Below are 15272 nucleotides of genomic sequence, written 5' to 3'. Positions count from 1 at the left end.
GTGCAGAGCAAACCCCTGGGCTTGGGAGTCAGATGATCTGAGAGAGGATTCGGTCACTTGAAAGTTGTGATGTTAAGAAACATAAACGAAACAATATAGCCTGTGGTTAACAGCCTGGGAGTTAGAGCCACCCTGCCTGGGTTCGAACTTCGAGCGAATCACTTACCTCTCTGTGTCTCAGTTTACTCATCTGCGAAATGAGGAAAACATATCCCCTACCTCACAGGTTGTTGTGGTAATTGAGTTAACACAAAGAAAGCACGTAGCCCAGTGCCCGGGACAGATAAACACTGTTTGGAGTTATCTATTATTGTTGTCATCATTAGGTGTGGCTATTGTGAGGAATAAGTGAACCAGTGTATGTGAAGTGCCCACTAGAGTGTCATCTCCGTGAGAACCGGGACTTACTTTGGTTTACCGCTGCATCGCTAGTGTCTAAAAAAGGTTCCTAGCACACAGTAGGTGCTTGATAGATGTAAATTTGCAAATGAATGAATGGTAAAAAGTAGGAGTCAAATAAAACGTTAGTTCCCTTTCCCACAAAACATTTAGTTCTTGACTGGATTACACTTCAACGTAGGAGTTCAAACATTTTTTGCCCAAGACTTTTAGCTGGGAGAGAAGGAGAGAGAGACAGAGACAGAAAGGAAGGGGGAAAGGAAGGAGGGAGGAAGAAGTAAAGGTGATTCAAAAAACTGGAGACATCAGTGAGTGAGTTAGGACTTTACCAATTTTTAATCTTAATTGCCTCTGTAAAATAATGGTGGATTCTTATATGTCACTTCTTCAGCCACGGATTAAAAAGCTTTCCTCCTCTACCTATATAGATTCACATATGGTGGTGAAGAGTCCAGATCTTGAAGCCAAAGGTCTATAGAAAAAGTTCTGTCACTTGCCGATCTTGGATCAAATTTGACTTTGATCCAAGAGCAAATTAATTTCTCTTACTCTCAGTTTTCTCATTGTAAAATAGGGATAATAAAAGTACTTTTCAGGACTTCCCTGGTGGTCCAGTGGTAAAGAATCCACTTTCCAATGCAGGAGACGCGGGCTTAATACCTGGTGGGGGAACTAATATCCTACATGCCACGGGGCAACTAAGCCCACGCGCCTCAACTAGAGAGCCTGCCTGCCACAAACTACAGAACCCTCGCGCTCTGGAGCCCGCGTGCCTCAACTAGAAGCCCTCGAGCCCCAAGGAAGAGCCCACATGCCGCAACTAAGACCCACCACAGCCAAAAATTTAAAAATAAATCAATAAATAAATATTTTTTAAAAATAATGAAAGTTCTTTTCTCCTAAAGCGTCTGGTGGATGAAACAGTGCAGGCATGGGGCTTGCCACAGTATTTACTAAATGTTAGCTATTAATATATTTTTAAAAATCATTATTGAGCACCTGATGCTCAACTGAGTGTGTTCCTGGTCTGTGCTAGGCCTGGGATACAAATATGAATAAGATACATGCATATCCCTAAAGATTCCTGAAGCAAGACAATAAAGGAACCATTTCCCACAGAATAAGATAAAATACAATGTAGGTAATTGCTTTAATATGTATGTATCAACTATGGCACAATAGGAGTGCTGGACGAGGAGCACCAAAGTCAGAGCAGGCATCTCAAAGTCGGTAGCATTTGAAATCAGATTTGAAGGATAAAATGAATTCTTATAAAGCCCTTTGAAACAGTTAAATCTTATTAAACCCAATTCAGATCCAAAGGCCACATATCAAAGTCAATTATACAACCAGGACTAATTCAATCCAGGAGCTCAAATCAACTAAGGTTCACATCCTTTCTAACCGAGTTCCCACACTGGGAGACAGCAATCTCCAGGCCCAGTAAGGTAAGTGACCCTCTGCTCATCTCTGTTTCCCTGAGAGAATCCTCAGACCCTTGTTCCCACTGCTTTTGTCACTCTGAAAAGTCCTCCCCCACCTTTTATTTTATCTAACACCATCCTCTTTAGAAGTCTTGCCCTCCACTGCCCACCCCCCCCCCACAACCTGAGCACCTTCCTCAGGACTCCAGAGGCAGATAGAATCTGCCTGAAACCCACCAGGTGGGAAGTAACATTTGATTGACTTTTCATTTGAATGTCAATCTTCTCAAAAAGAAGGGAGATGGGGGGGGCGAGGAGGCAGGAGGGAGAGGTGAAAAAGTAGGAGAGATTGAGAGAGAAAGAATTGAGAAGCAAAGTGGAGGAGGGGACACCAACTGTGAGAGGACTGGAAACATGGGGAGGAGAGAAAAGGGCAATATCGGCATACAGAGAACGTGTCAGCAGCGACCTACATTCTCTTAAAATGACATTCTGTGTGAGTTAAAGAATAAGGGAAGTAACAGTATATGTACGTTGTCAAAAGTTTGGAAGATACAGAAAAGCGTAAAGATGAAAAAATTTTAAATGTATATTACTCCCCCATATGCCCATGACTTTCCATATATATATCATATATATATATATATATGGTTGAAGTCATACTATATATACATTTTACTACACATATTTGTCATCTACAATGTGTCAGTCAGGTCATGTAAGGACAAGGTACAGGATACACAAGGAGTTCATAATCTTGCTAGATATGGCACTTGGACAGTTGGACAAACTAGGATGAAAACTCCACACCATGCCTGCTAGCTCCCTAACTTCCATTTACTACTTTATAAAATGCATGTAATAATAGCACATATATATGTTAGCGTTGTTGTGACAATTAAAAGAGATAATCCAAGTAAAATAGGAGAGCCAACCAGGAATCTTAAGATGAACTGAGAGGTTGCCTTGAGTCAATAATCACCTATTGTCTTCCACTCTTTGAAACATGGATTCACTCAGTGATCTACATTTAAAACTGTTCTGTACATAGAGAATGGACTTGAGGACACGGGGAGGGGGAAGGGTAAGCTGGGACGAAGTGAGAGACTGGCATGGACATATATACACTACCAAATGTAAAATAGATAGCTGGTGGGAAGCAGCTGCATAGCACAGGGAGATCAGCTCGGTGCTTTGTGAAGACCTAGAGTGGTGGGATAGGGAGGGTGGGAGGGAGACGCAAGAGGGAGGGGATATGGGGATATATGTATATGTATAGCTGATTCACTTTGTTATAAAGCAGAAACGAACACACCATTGTAAAGCAATTATACTCCAATAAAGATGTTAAAAAATAAAAAATAAAACAATAAAACTGTTCTTTAACTTCTTCATCCTTTTAAGGGCTCCATTCTGAATGGGAAAATGGAGGTGCCAGGCCTCCAGGAAGGGTGACAGACTTACATCACCTGAGACTGAGAAAGTCCAGGAAAGGGCAATGTTTGGCCTTAGGACTTATGCTCCCCTCCTGATCCTGAAAAATCCCAGGGTTTAGAGCAGCTCTGTCCAGTAGAAATATAAGAGCTAAATAAATAATTAAATTTTTTTCAGTAGCCGCATTAAAAGAGAGAAAAAGAAATAGGTGAAATTAATTTTAGTTATGTATTATATTTATCCCAATGTAACATAAATACTATTATTTCACATGTAGTCAACATAAAAATTTATTATTGGGATGGTTTGCTGTTTTAACCAAAACTTTAAAATCTGCATGTACTTTCACTTATAAGCACATTTCAGTTTGGACTAGTCACATTTCAAGTGCCTAAAAGCCACATGTGGCTAGTGGCTACTGTGTTGGAGAATACAAGTCTACAGTCAAAAGCTGAAAGCTAAGGACCAGTTAAGCTGTGGAGTGAGTGGTCTTGAGCCCGGGGACAATATTGATTTCCTTAAAGTCATGTTAATGGTTTAATGTTGTACTTGATTCAACAGAAAACAAAAGGCTGAGGCATCACAAACCGTTTCATTTAGTGAATGCACAGACACTCTTAGTTGAAAATAGAAATAAACAGATAGTAAATTAGCAAGTTGAGACAGTAAGAACACTTTTCAGTTCTAAGCCTCAAATATCCTGAATTATCTTGACAGTTGCCCTGACTTGCCATTTTTCTTAGTAGTACAGCATCTACTCTCAACCTCATTTATTTCTCAATACATGTTTTATTTTAATATTAAATTTGAAGCCAGTTCCCCCTAATTTCCTCACTTTGAAATTTGGCTTGTAAACCTTCATAAGCAAATCAGATATTCCCCTCCCCCATCTTTATTTTACTTGAGATAGTCGTTTGACTCCTCTGGATCTCTGTTTCCTCAAACATAATAAAGAGATTGGATTAAATCATTGGTATGATTTCTCACCTAATATGTAATACTTAATGTATGTCAGGCCCTGTGCTAAGTATTTTGCATTAATTATCTATAATCCTTGACACAAGCTTCTGAGGTAAGTACATACTATATTATCCCAATTTTCTAGATTGGGATACTGAGATTTAGAGAGCAACTTGCCCAAGGCCAAAGAGGTCTGTAAAGTATGCTAATCTATTGTGAGGGGCTCAAGAGAAACTTCCTGGATGTGCAGTTGAAACTAAATCTTGAAGGATGAGTCGGGTGGAGCTAGAAGATGCAGATGAGAGGGGAAGGAGAGGGACAGAAGGAATAGGGGGAGGACTGGAAAGCCTGGTGTTGGTAAGAAAAGATTTGGCTGAAGAAGTAACCCTCAAGGCCAAATCATGAAGAGTTTGGATTTCGTCCAGAAGAGGATGAATAACCACTGAAAACTTTAAACATGAGAGTGCTGAGCTAAGATTTGTTTTTAGAAACAAGATGCCAAGAGACTTGTTGGGGGCATTGTCGTAATCCAGGCAGGAAGTGAAGAGGCCTGAACTAATTAAGAGGAGCTTATCTGAAAACATCCTTTCTTTCTGTTTCACATTTATTCCCTCCATCAAGGTATCAACAAGGAAGATAGGGAAGTAGAGGAAATCACTTTTGCAAAATGCTGAGCATTCCTTTCTTATTGAGCAGATGATTTTTCTCAGAGTAGCCAAAGTTGAGAGAGGAGACAAGTGCAGTTTGCTGAACCTCCTCCTCCTGCTAAAAGGTTCCAGGCAGGACTTTGGTCACGTAGGATAATTACTCCTGCCAAGATACAAACCGGTTTGCAATTTTATTGTTCTCTTCCCCCAAGAAAAGGTTCAAAGGAGTTCAAAAGATGTGACCAGCCAAGAAAATAGGAAGATTATTCTAGAATCTCTTAGTTCTACCAAGAGTATATAAGGGATTTAATAGTAATATAGATGAAGGTAACAGAGTTTTATACCATTTCTATCACTGGCTTTGACATTCACTCATTCATTCACTTAATACCTACTGAAATTTACTATGAGCAAGGTTCTGTACTAGGTGTTATGATGATGGGGCAATATGCAAGAGTGCATCAGACCTCCCTCTGTGGTCTCTCAGCTTCTGCTGTGAAGTCCTGGCTCTTGGGCTGGTGTATTTGTTATCTATTGCTGCATAATAAATTACCTTGAAACTTCACATCTTAAAACAATAAACATTTCATTATCTCACACAGTTCCTGAGGTTTAGTAATCCGAGAGTGACTTAGCCAGGTGGTTCTGGCTCAGGGTCTCTCATGAGGTTGCAGTCAAGATATTGGCTGGGGCTGCAGTCATCTCAAGGCTAGAGTAGGGCTGAAGACTTGATTTCCAAGTTCACTCACATGGTTGTTGGCAGGACATAGTTCCTAGCTGGCCATTGGCCAGAGGCTTCAGTATTCTTCCAGGTGGCCTTCTCCTTAGAGCTGCATACAACATGGCAGCTTGTTTCTCCAATAGGGAGTTATCCAAGAGATAGAGATAGAGAAAGACAGAGATACCAGAATGGAAGGTGCAGTTTTTTTAACAACCTATTCTCAGAAGTAACTTACCATCATTTCTGCTACATGATTTTGGTCACACAGACCAACTGTGATAGAGTGTGGGAGGGGCCTACACAAGGGTGTGAATACAAGGAGGGAAGGATAATTAAGGGCTATCTTGGAGGCTGGCTACCACAGTCCATCCTCTGATCGCCAATGATTCATGTCCCTCCCACATGCAAAATACACTCATTTCCTCCCAAAGTCACCAAAAGTCTCATCTCATTATAGCGTCAGCTTGAAGTCCAACATCTCATCCTCTAACTCAGGTCCAGGTACAGCTGAGGCTCCTTGGGTGTAGTTCCTTAAGTACAGCCCCTTGAGTACAGTTCCTCTCCCCCTGTGAAACTAAAACAACAACTTATGTGCCCCTCCATACACCCAACACACCATGGTGAGACAGGTGTAACAGGGTAACTGTTCAAAAAGAGGGAAAATGGTGGGCACAAAGGAGTCACTGGTCCATTATAATTCTGAAAACCAGCTGAACAAATGTTGAACATTCCTTGATTAAGTCTCAAATCCTGGGAATAATTCTCCCTGGCTCTGAGCTCCATGTTCTGGAGTTTTGGATCTGACCCCTGAGTCATCCTCCCTTTCTCCCTTTTTTTTTTTTTAATGAAAGATAGCCCATGTTTACCACTGAGAACTTTTCTCAGCCTACTTCTTGCCAGTGGAACTTTGAGGGTCCAAAGACCTCTTTTCATTTTGTACTGTCTCTAACCCTTTTGGTCCAAGATGGCAATGTTTCTGCATACATATCTATTTTTTAAATGTTATGAGCCTTCCATGAATGTTATTGGGGTCCACTCCATTAGATGAAAGCCACACCTACAAATATCTTTCAGATAAGCTCTTCTCTACCTTGAGCTTCTGGTGAGATAACTGATGGACAATGCCCTTAAGCTTCCTAGGTGCTTTATCATTTTATTGAGAGACTGTGCGACACATACCTTTAATCTCTTTAGAGGACTTTTTGTCTGGCCAAATAGTATTCTGATGCACAACCTTAAATCTTTCTGAGACTGTAACAAAAGATTTTACAATCACTCCCTTGGCTTCATCTTAGGACCATGTTTTACTAGCAGTGCCCTGGATTTGTAGCTCAGAAGCTACATCTTAATTTTAGCATTGTTTGCCATTCAGAGAAGGTGAGAATTTTCAAAACCATCAAATTCTGTCTCCTTTTTGTTTAAACTGTTAACAGTTCTTCCTTTAGTTTACCTCTCTCCTCTCACATTTTACCATAAGCAACAAGAAGAAACCTTTGCTTGGAAATCTCCCTAGCTAGATCACCCAGTTCATTAGACACATTTTCTTTTTTTTTTTTTAATTTTTTAAATTTAATTAATTAATTTATTTATGGCTGTGTTGGGTCTTCGTTTCTGTGCGAGGGCTTTCTCTAGTTGCAGCAAGCGGGGGCCACTCTTCATCGCGGCGCACGGGCCTCTCACTGTCGCGGCCTTTCTTGTTGCGGAGCACAGGCTCCAGGCGCGCAGGCTCAGTAGTTGTGGCTCACGGGCCTAGCTGCTCCGCGGCATGTGGGATCTTCCCAGACCAGGGCTCGAACCCATGTCCCCTGCATTAGCAGGCAGACTCTCAACCACTGCGCCACCAGGGAAGCCCTAGACACATTTTCTACCTTTTGGTTACTGCAGGGAACAGTGTTACTGAACTTTCTGCCACTATATAATAAGGACTGCCTTTCCTCCAGTTTCCAATTACATTACCTCATTTTTTTGCAAGCCTTCACCTGCAGCCATATAAAAGAGTGGGATACTTCTATTAACAGTTTCTTCAAGGTACTTTAGGCTTCCACTAACACTCTCCCCAAAGTCTGTTGTCCAGTTCCAAATTACTTATGCATCTTAGGATTTTATTATGGCTGAATCTCACTTCCAGGTAGCAACATCTATATTAGTTATCTATTTCTGTGTAACATATTATTCTGAAACTTAGCAGTTTAAAACAACAAATATTTATTATCTCTCACAGTTTCTGAGGCTACCAGATCTGCTTCTAAGGTGGCTCACTCACATGGATGGCAAGATGGTGCTGGCTGTTGGCAGGAGACCTCAGAATCTTTTCACATAGGTCTGTCTTCAGGGGTCCTTGCATCCACAGTAGGTGGCTTTTCCTAGAGCAAGGGATCTAAGGCGCCAAGGCAGAAGTTACAATGTCTTTTATTATCTAGCCTCAGAAATCCTACACTGTCACTTCTACAGTAATCTATTTGTCACACAAATCAGCTCTGATTCAATGTACGAGGGGAATACCAACACATGAGGATCATTCTAGGTTATCTTGAAGGCTGGCTACCATAGCATGTTTTCTATCTTTCTAGGTTCCTTTGTTAATACTCTTTCCCTCAACAAAGCTACTTTCAAAATAGATATATCTTGGGCAGCCAAATCATGTATGTCGTATTGAAAAACATCATATTACCTGGTCAAATTTTAAAGAATTTCAGCACAAATTAAGCCAGCCTTCTGAATTTCTATCTTTAAAAAAAAATGTTCCTATTGCACAAGTTAAGCAAGTCAGGAACCTCTTAAGAATGAAGATTGATCCAAAGGCTGAAGAGTCATCATTGATGAGGAAATGTATTATCGTGATACCAGTTTCATTTCTCTGCTCACCATAAACAAATTCATCCGTCTTTTTCTGGGACAGGTATGTGTAATATGGGACATGCTTGATTTTAGAAGGCTTCTTTTTAAAAAACATGAAAACTATGTAAATAATCAGTAATTTCTTTTTCTTTAATAAGCTCACTGCATTCATTCAAAACCTTTATCTTTCAATGTGGGATAAGTTACTAAATTATATGTCCAGAATAGATGTTACATTTCAATTAATAAAAGGACTTATATTCTTCTCATAGGAACCACCTCACCCTTTATGTAGTTCTCCCCTATGAGACCATTCCAAAGGTAAACTACCGTCCTTCCCCTCAGTGATTTGCCAAGCAGAGGCAGTGTGGTGTATGAAAAGCATAAGCTTTGGTATTAAAGCTCTGTATTCTGATTACGTTAGCAGTGTGACCTTGAGCAAGTTACCTAACTTCTCCAAACCTCTTTTTACCAATACGTAAAATGGGGGTAATAACACCAAACTGTCATAAGAATTAGATGATATAATGTAGTAATAATGCTTAGCACAATGCCAATTACAGTAAGGGCTCAATGAATGATAGTTATTATTAACAATTTGGGCAAGAAATGCTACCCATGAGAAGTTTCTTCTGCTCTTCAGTTCTTACCTACTCCTAGTTCTACACAGCATCCACGGTTAGTGATTTTCAAATGCTGAAATGAACAACTACAAAAATAACAATGAGTAAAAAGCTCAATTTATGAGTGTGTTGCTCTTGAAAGTTTTCTCTGGATGCAAAGCAGTCCATTCAATACCCAATTCAAATATGAACTAGAAAATTTTTTTTAAATCTGCTTTTTCTTATAGTAATGAATTTCAAGAAAAATAAGATACTGCAACACCACAAAATGATCATTGGATTACCACTCTGGGCTTAATTTTCCCAAAGGCATAAATCTTTTTTTTTTTTTAAATAAATTTATTTATTATTTTTGGCTGTGTTGGGTCTTCGTTGCTGTGCGTGGGCTTTTTCTAGTTGCGGCAAGAGGGGGCTACTCTGTTGCGGTGCGTGGGCTTCTCATTGCAGTGGCTTCTCTTGTTGTGAAGCACAGGCTCTAGGCGCGCGGGCTTCAGTAGTTGTGGCACGCAGGCTCAGTAGTTGTGGGTTGCGGGCTCTACAGCGCAGGCTCAGTAGTTGTGGCGCACGGGCTTAGCTGCTCCGCGGCATGTGGGATCTTCCCAGACCAGGGCTCAAACCCGTGTCCCCTGCACTGGCAGGCGGATTCTTAACCACTGTGCCACCAGGGAAGCCCCAAAGACATAAATCTTGAGACATTTTGAGAAGTATTGCATGAACTTTGGAGGTATTCACCTTTGTTTAAGACTCTTTCCCTCTGTTTTTCAGATGGAAGGCGGAAAAGAATAATACTTTCCAAAGCCCTTTTTATATATTCAAATGCAGAATAGCCATGATCAAAGAGATGAATTACAAAGAATGATCAGGAACATAAATATGTACGTATATTGAATCAGTAGTAAGTGGGTTTGGCAGTTTTCAATGCAAAATAATTTCATACTTCATATATATTTATACCTTGACCTATTTGCATACTTTAAAAAACTTAAATACAAATGGCACTTAGAAAACACACAAAATGAGCAGGCCCGGTTTTAGAAAAGAAAATATGAGTAAACCAGATTAAGAATATATGATTTTTTTAAACTTAATTTACAAAGCAGCAGCAGATACTATTTTATTATTAAAAACAGTTAACACAAAGTATTAGTGTAGGCTAGTTTTCCTTCTTATGCAACTCAAAATGATGGTTTATAAAGGACCATAGCCTATATGGATATGATGGAATGCCATGTAGCTACCAAAAATGACAAGAACCTAGCTTAATGTCCATACATGGAAATGTGTACATAGAGTAATGTAAATAGAAGAGACACAAAATAGCATATATACTGATTAAACCATGTAGAAATATATGTATAATGTAAATATGTAAATATATGTAAAATGTAGTGTAGTGGAAAGAAAGAGAGAATAGAAGAGCTGAGTTCTAGTTGTGACAGGGCCTTCACTTGGCTGGGTATCCATATCTGAGCAATTTATCTGCTTGTTCTCAGTTTCCTCACCTATGAAATGAAGGAGTTGATCTCGACTGATTTCAAGGCCATTCTCAGTGCTAACGTTCAGTGATTTCATAGTTCAAAGGTTTGAAGTGACATAAATATAGTTTACTGTTTACTACCTTCTTTCCTGTAAAGTTGTTCAGTTTAATAATAATATTAAAAGGATACCACATGTCTTTAGTAAGACCTAGGAGAGAAATAATATTCATCAATAAATAAGATTCAGTGATAGATAAATAAACTATTTTCTTTAAACTTTGTTTAAAAATACAAAAAGGCAATAGGAAGTCACTGAAGGTTTTAGAGTAGAAAAGTGGCATGATAAAAGTTGCATTTTAGGGTGCTCACCACACACCAGCACCAGGTGCTATCACTTACACCCAAACCAGGGCTCTGACTGTCATGGCGAAGAGAGCGCAGGCTGCTGGGAGGCTGGTTTTTGCAGAATGTTGAGTAGACTTCCCTTTGCTGTACATCTCTAGGAATAAACCTACAAAGGAGGCAAAAGACCTGTACTCAGAAAACTATAAGATACTGATGAAAGAAATCAAAGACAACACAAACAGATGGAGAGATATACCATGTTCTTGGATTGAAAGAATCAATATTGTGAAAATGACTGTACTACCCAAAGCAATCTACAGATTCAATGCAATCCTTATCAAATTACCAATGTCATTTTTCACAGAACTAGAACAAAAAATTTTACAACTTGTATAGAAACACAAAAGACCCCAAATACCCAAAGCAATCTTGAGAAAGAAAAATGGAGTTGGAGGAATCAGGCTCCCTAACTTCAGACTATACTACAAACCTACAATAATCAAGACAGTATGGTACTGGCACAAAAACAGAAATATAGATCAATGGAACAGGATAGAAAGCCCAGAGATAAAGCCACGCACTTATGGTCACCTAATCCATGACAAAGGGGGCAAGAATATACAATATACAATGGAGAAAAGACAGCCTCTCCAATAAGTGGTGCTGGGAAAACTGGACAGCTACATGTAAAAGAATGAAATTAGAACTCTCCCTAACACCATACACAAAAATAAACTCAAAATGGGATAAAGACCCAAATGTAAGGTTGGACACTATAAAACTCTCAGAGGAAAACATAGGCAGAACACTCTTCGACATAAATCACAGGAAGATCTTTTTTGATTCACCTCCTAGAGTAATGAAAATAAAAACAAAAAAATAAACAAGTGGGACCTAATGAAACTTAAAGGCCTTTGTACAGCAAAAGAAAGCATAAACAAGACGAAAAGACAACACTTAGAACGGGAGAAAATATTTGCAGATGAAGCAGCGGACAAATGATTAATCTCCAAAGTATGCAAATAGCTCATGCAGCTCAATATCAAAAAAACAAACAACTCAATCAAAAAATGGGTGGAAGACCTAAATAGACTTTTCTCCAAAGAAGATATACAGATGGCCAACAGGCACATGAAAAGACTCAACATCACTAATTATTAGAGAAATGTAAATCAAAACTACAATGAGGTACCACCTCACACTGGTCAGAATGGCCATCACCAAAAAATCTACAAACAATAAATGCTGGAGAAGGTATGGAGAAAAGTGAACCCTCTTACACTGTTGGTGGGAATGCAAATTGATACAGCCACTATGGAGAACAGTATGGAGGTTCCTTAAAAAACTAAAAATAGAGCTACCATATGACCCAGCACTCCCACTCCTGCACATATACCCAGAGAAGACCATGATTCCAAAAGATACATGCACCTCAGTGTATGTATTTAGGAAGCAACCTAAATGTCCATCAACAGAGGAATGGATAAAGAAAACGTGGTGCATATATACAATGGAATATTACTCAGCCATAAAAAGGAACGAAATTGTGCCATTTGCAGAGACGTGGATGGACCTAGAGACTGTCTCCATTTTTTAACATAACAAGCAGACCACACGCTGAGCCTCCTGCCTAGAATGTGGGGCATGGGCAAGGGTGTGCCAGGGACGCCTCACAGCTTCTATCTGCCCACTCACATTTCCCAGGCTCCCTTGCTGTTAGTGAGATCATGTGACTTAGTTGCCGTGGAGTCTGAGGCATTTACTAGAGGGTGGAGCCTCCACCAGTGTACGTGAAACAAGGCCCACGCTGGCCCACAGTGGACATATCAAATAAGTGGTAAATAAATGTTCATGTGTAATAAACCATTGAGATCTGGGATTGTTTGTTCCTGCAGCATAACTTAGCCTAAACTCACCAATACAACTGTGTTGTCATTCCCTTCTCTCAGATGAGAAACCTGGGGCTCAGGGCTTCCCTGGTGGCACAGTGGTGAAGAATCCACCTGTCCGGCTTCCCTGGTGGCACAGTGGTTGAGAATCCACCTGCCAATGCAGGGGACACGAGTTTGATCCCTGATCCAGGAAGATCCCACATGCCGCGTGTGCCACAACTACTGAGCCTGTGCTCTAGAGCCCGTGAGCCACAACTACTGAGCCCACGTGCCGCAACTACTAGAGCCTGCAAGCCTAGAGCCCATGCTCCACAACTAGAGAAGCCACTGCAATAAGCCTGCGCACTGCAATGAAGAGTAGCCCCTGCTCGCCGCAACTAGAGAAAGCTCGCGCACAGCAAGGAAGACTCAACGCAGCCAAAAATAAATAAATAAATAAACAAACAAACAAATAAATAAATAATATCTATAAAAAAAAGTTGCATTTTAAATCGGGCAATGATGTGCATCATGCCTGAAAACAAAGGGAGAATGTACGCAGAATGACCCATATTGGCGATTGACAATATGCTAGGCAGGAGGTAGTGAGGGCTTGAACTTGGGAGGAAGCAGTCATTTATTCATTTATTTGGTTGGCACTTATGGACCCTTACCATGCTAAGTTCAGAGGGAACAAATATACTATGAGTACACAATTATTCTCCATCCCCTTTCCCAGTTTAATTATCTTCATAGAATTTATCATTACCTGAAATTCTACTTACATATTTGTTTGTTTATGTATTATTTTATTTTCTGTCTCACCCTCCAGAAAAGATGTTCCATGAGGGCAGACAGACCATATGTATAAATACTCAACAAATACTTGCTGAATTAAAGAATAAGTGAAAATTATACTGAACCTTATAGACAAAGTCAAACATCTTTTCTGATACAGTTCTACAGCTTTGTAGCTTCAGGCTAATTTAGTACCAAAAGCCCCTACAAGACCCTCCTGCTGTGTTTATGATAAAATTAAATTATTGCTACAACTGCCCTCCTTTCAGCCTACTACTAAAGTATTTCCCCATAAATTTTGCTCCCTTTCTGTTCAGAAATTCTTCTTTCTCTGGTAGAAATGAAGCTAGGAGAGAGATGATTATCTATGCTTTACTCTCAGCACATCTTTCTGAATTACTTGTATCTAGATATTTGTTTATTAATTTAATACAGTGGTTAAATACTCATTAGCTTTTTCCTTGCAACTTCAGTTCACAAATTTAGTTGAATGTAAATAATACCAAACACTTTCTCTCTCAAAGCTATTGGGAAAAGGGACAGAGGTGAGGGTCAGAGGCGAGGGGTGAGGGGTGGCGGGGTTGGAGGAGGGCTCAGAGGGTCAACAATTAGCAATGGTTTTACTACCATCTCCCTGTGGTTTTTACAACTCCCCTCTCTCTTCAGCTTTAGCTGCTCACCTCAGTCATGGGGCTCTAACACACCCCTCTCTGAGCAACACTTGAATCTGCTTCCCTTAAAAATAATAGCACTTCACATTTGTAGAGTCTTATAAGTCTACAATATGCTTTTTACCTCTATGATCTTACTTACATCTTATTTAATCTCTTTGTTCTCAAACAGATTATTAGTTTTTGTTTTTGTTTTGTTTTTCTCAGAGAACTAAGAGGAAAACTTGAGTAACAGAGGTGGGAAAAGGAAGTTTCTAGATAGTGAGTTATAAACTGACTAAATGCTAACCCTGTAATCATGATGAGACCAAAGCTGTTTTGATTGGCTCAGGTTCCTCACTCTGGACAGCATTGATTTATTACCTTCCAAGGGCTGTTTTTTCCTTTGTCCTCTGCTGTCTGGATCATCCATAATTGGTTGTGTTGGAAGGTTGATACTGCTCCAAAGGGAATGTAGGTCCCACTTGTCTCTCAGTCTAGTCAGTACCTGGCTCTGTCTTCCTTGCAAGCTGGAAACTGGCAGCTCCTCATCTCATTCCCCTCCCAGGTAATCTCTCTATTAGCTTACCCTTATCACCTTTTAGGGGCCTATTGCTGACTAAGAAGTAAATGGTTCTTCCTTTGTTCTGATATCTATTCTCTAAGTTCTTTTCTCCAATTCATCTGACCTCAGACTATTTCTATTTTTTCTTCTTGTTGTTGTTGTTTTTCTGATACTTCCTGCCACTGCACCTGTTGATTCTCTTTTCATCTTGCATGTGGGCAGCTGATAACCTGTTCTGTCCCCATTATCTCAGGTTAACAATTCCACCCGCTTTCTTGGGTATTAATCACTCACGTGCCCTGGGAAACTGGGACGTCCCAAAGTCATCTCATTACGTTTTTACCAAGGCCAGCCCAATACCTTAGGGACCCTGGTAATAATAAAATAATAATTACCATTATTGAGTTCTTACTGACACAGAGTGCCAGGCAATTTACATAGGTGATTTTACTTAATCCTCTACACAGCCCTTCGAGGTCAAATTTGAGAGGGTGGGTCAACAGAGGCTTTATTTGAATG

Source organism: Balaenoptera musculus, chromosome 20, assembly GCF_009873245.2.
Source record: "Balaenoptera musculus isolate JJ_BM4_2016_0621 chromosome 20, mBalMus1.pri.v3, whole genome shotgun sequence".
Taxonomy (NCBI): domain Eukaryota; kingdom Metazoa; phylum Chordata; class Mammalia; order Artiodactyla; family Balaenopteridae; genus Balaenoptera; species Balaenoptera musculus.
This window is presented reverse-complemented; position numbering follows the sequence as displayed.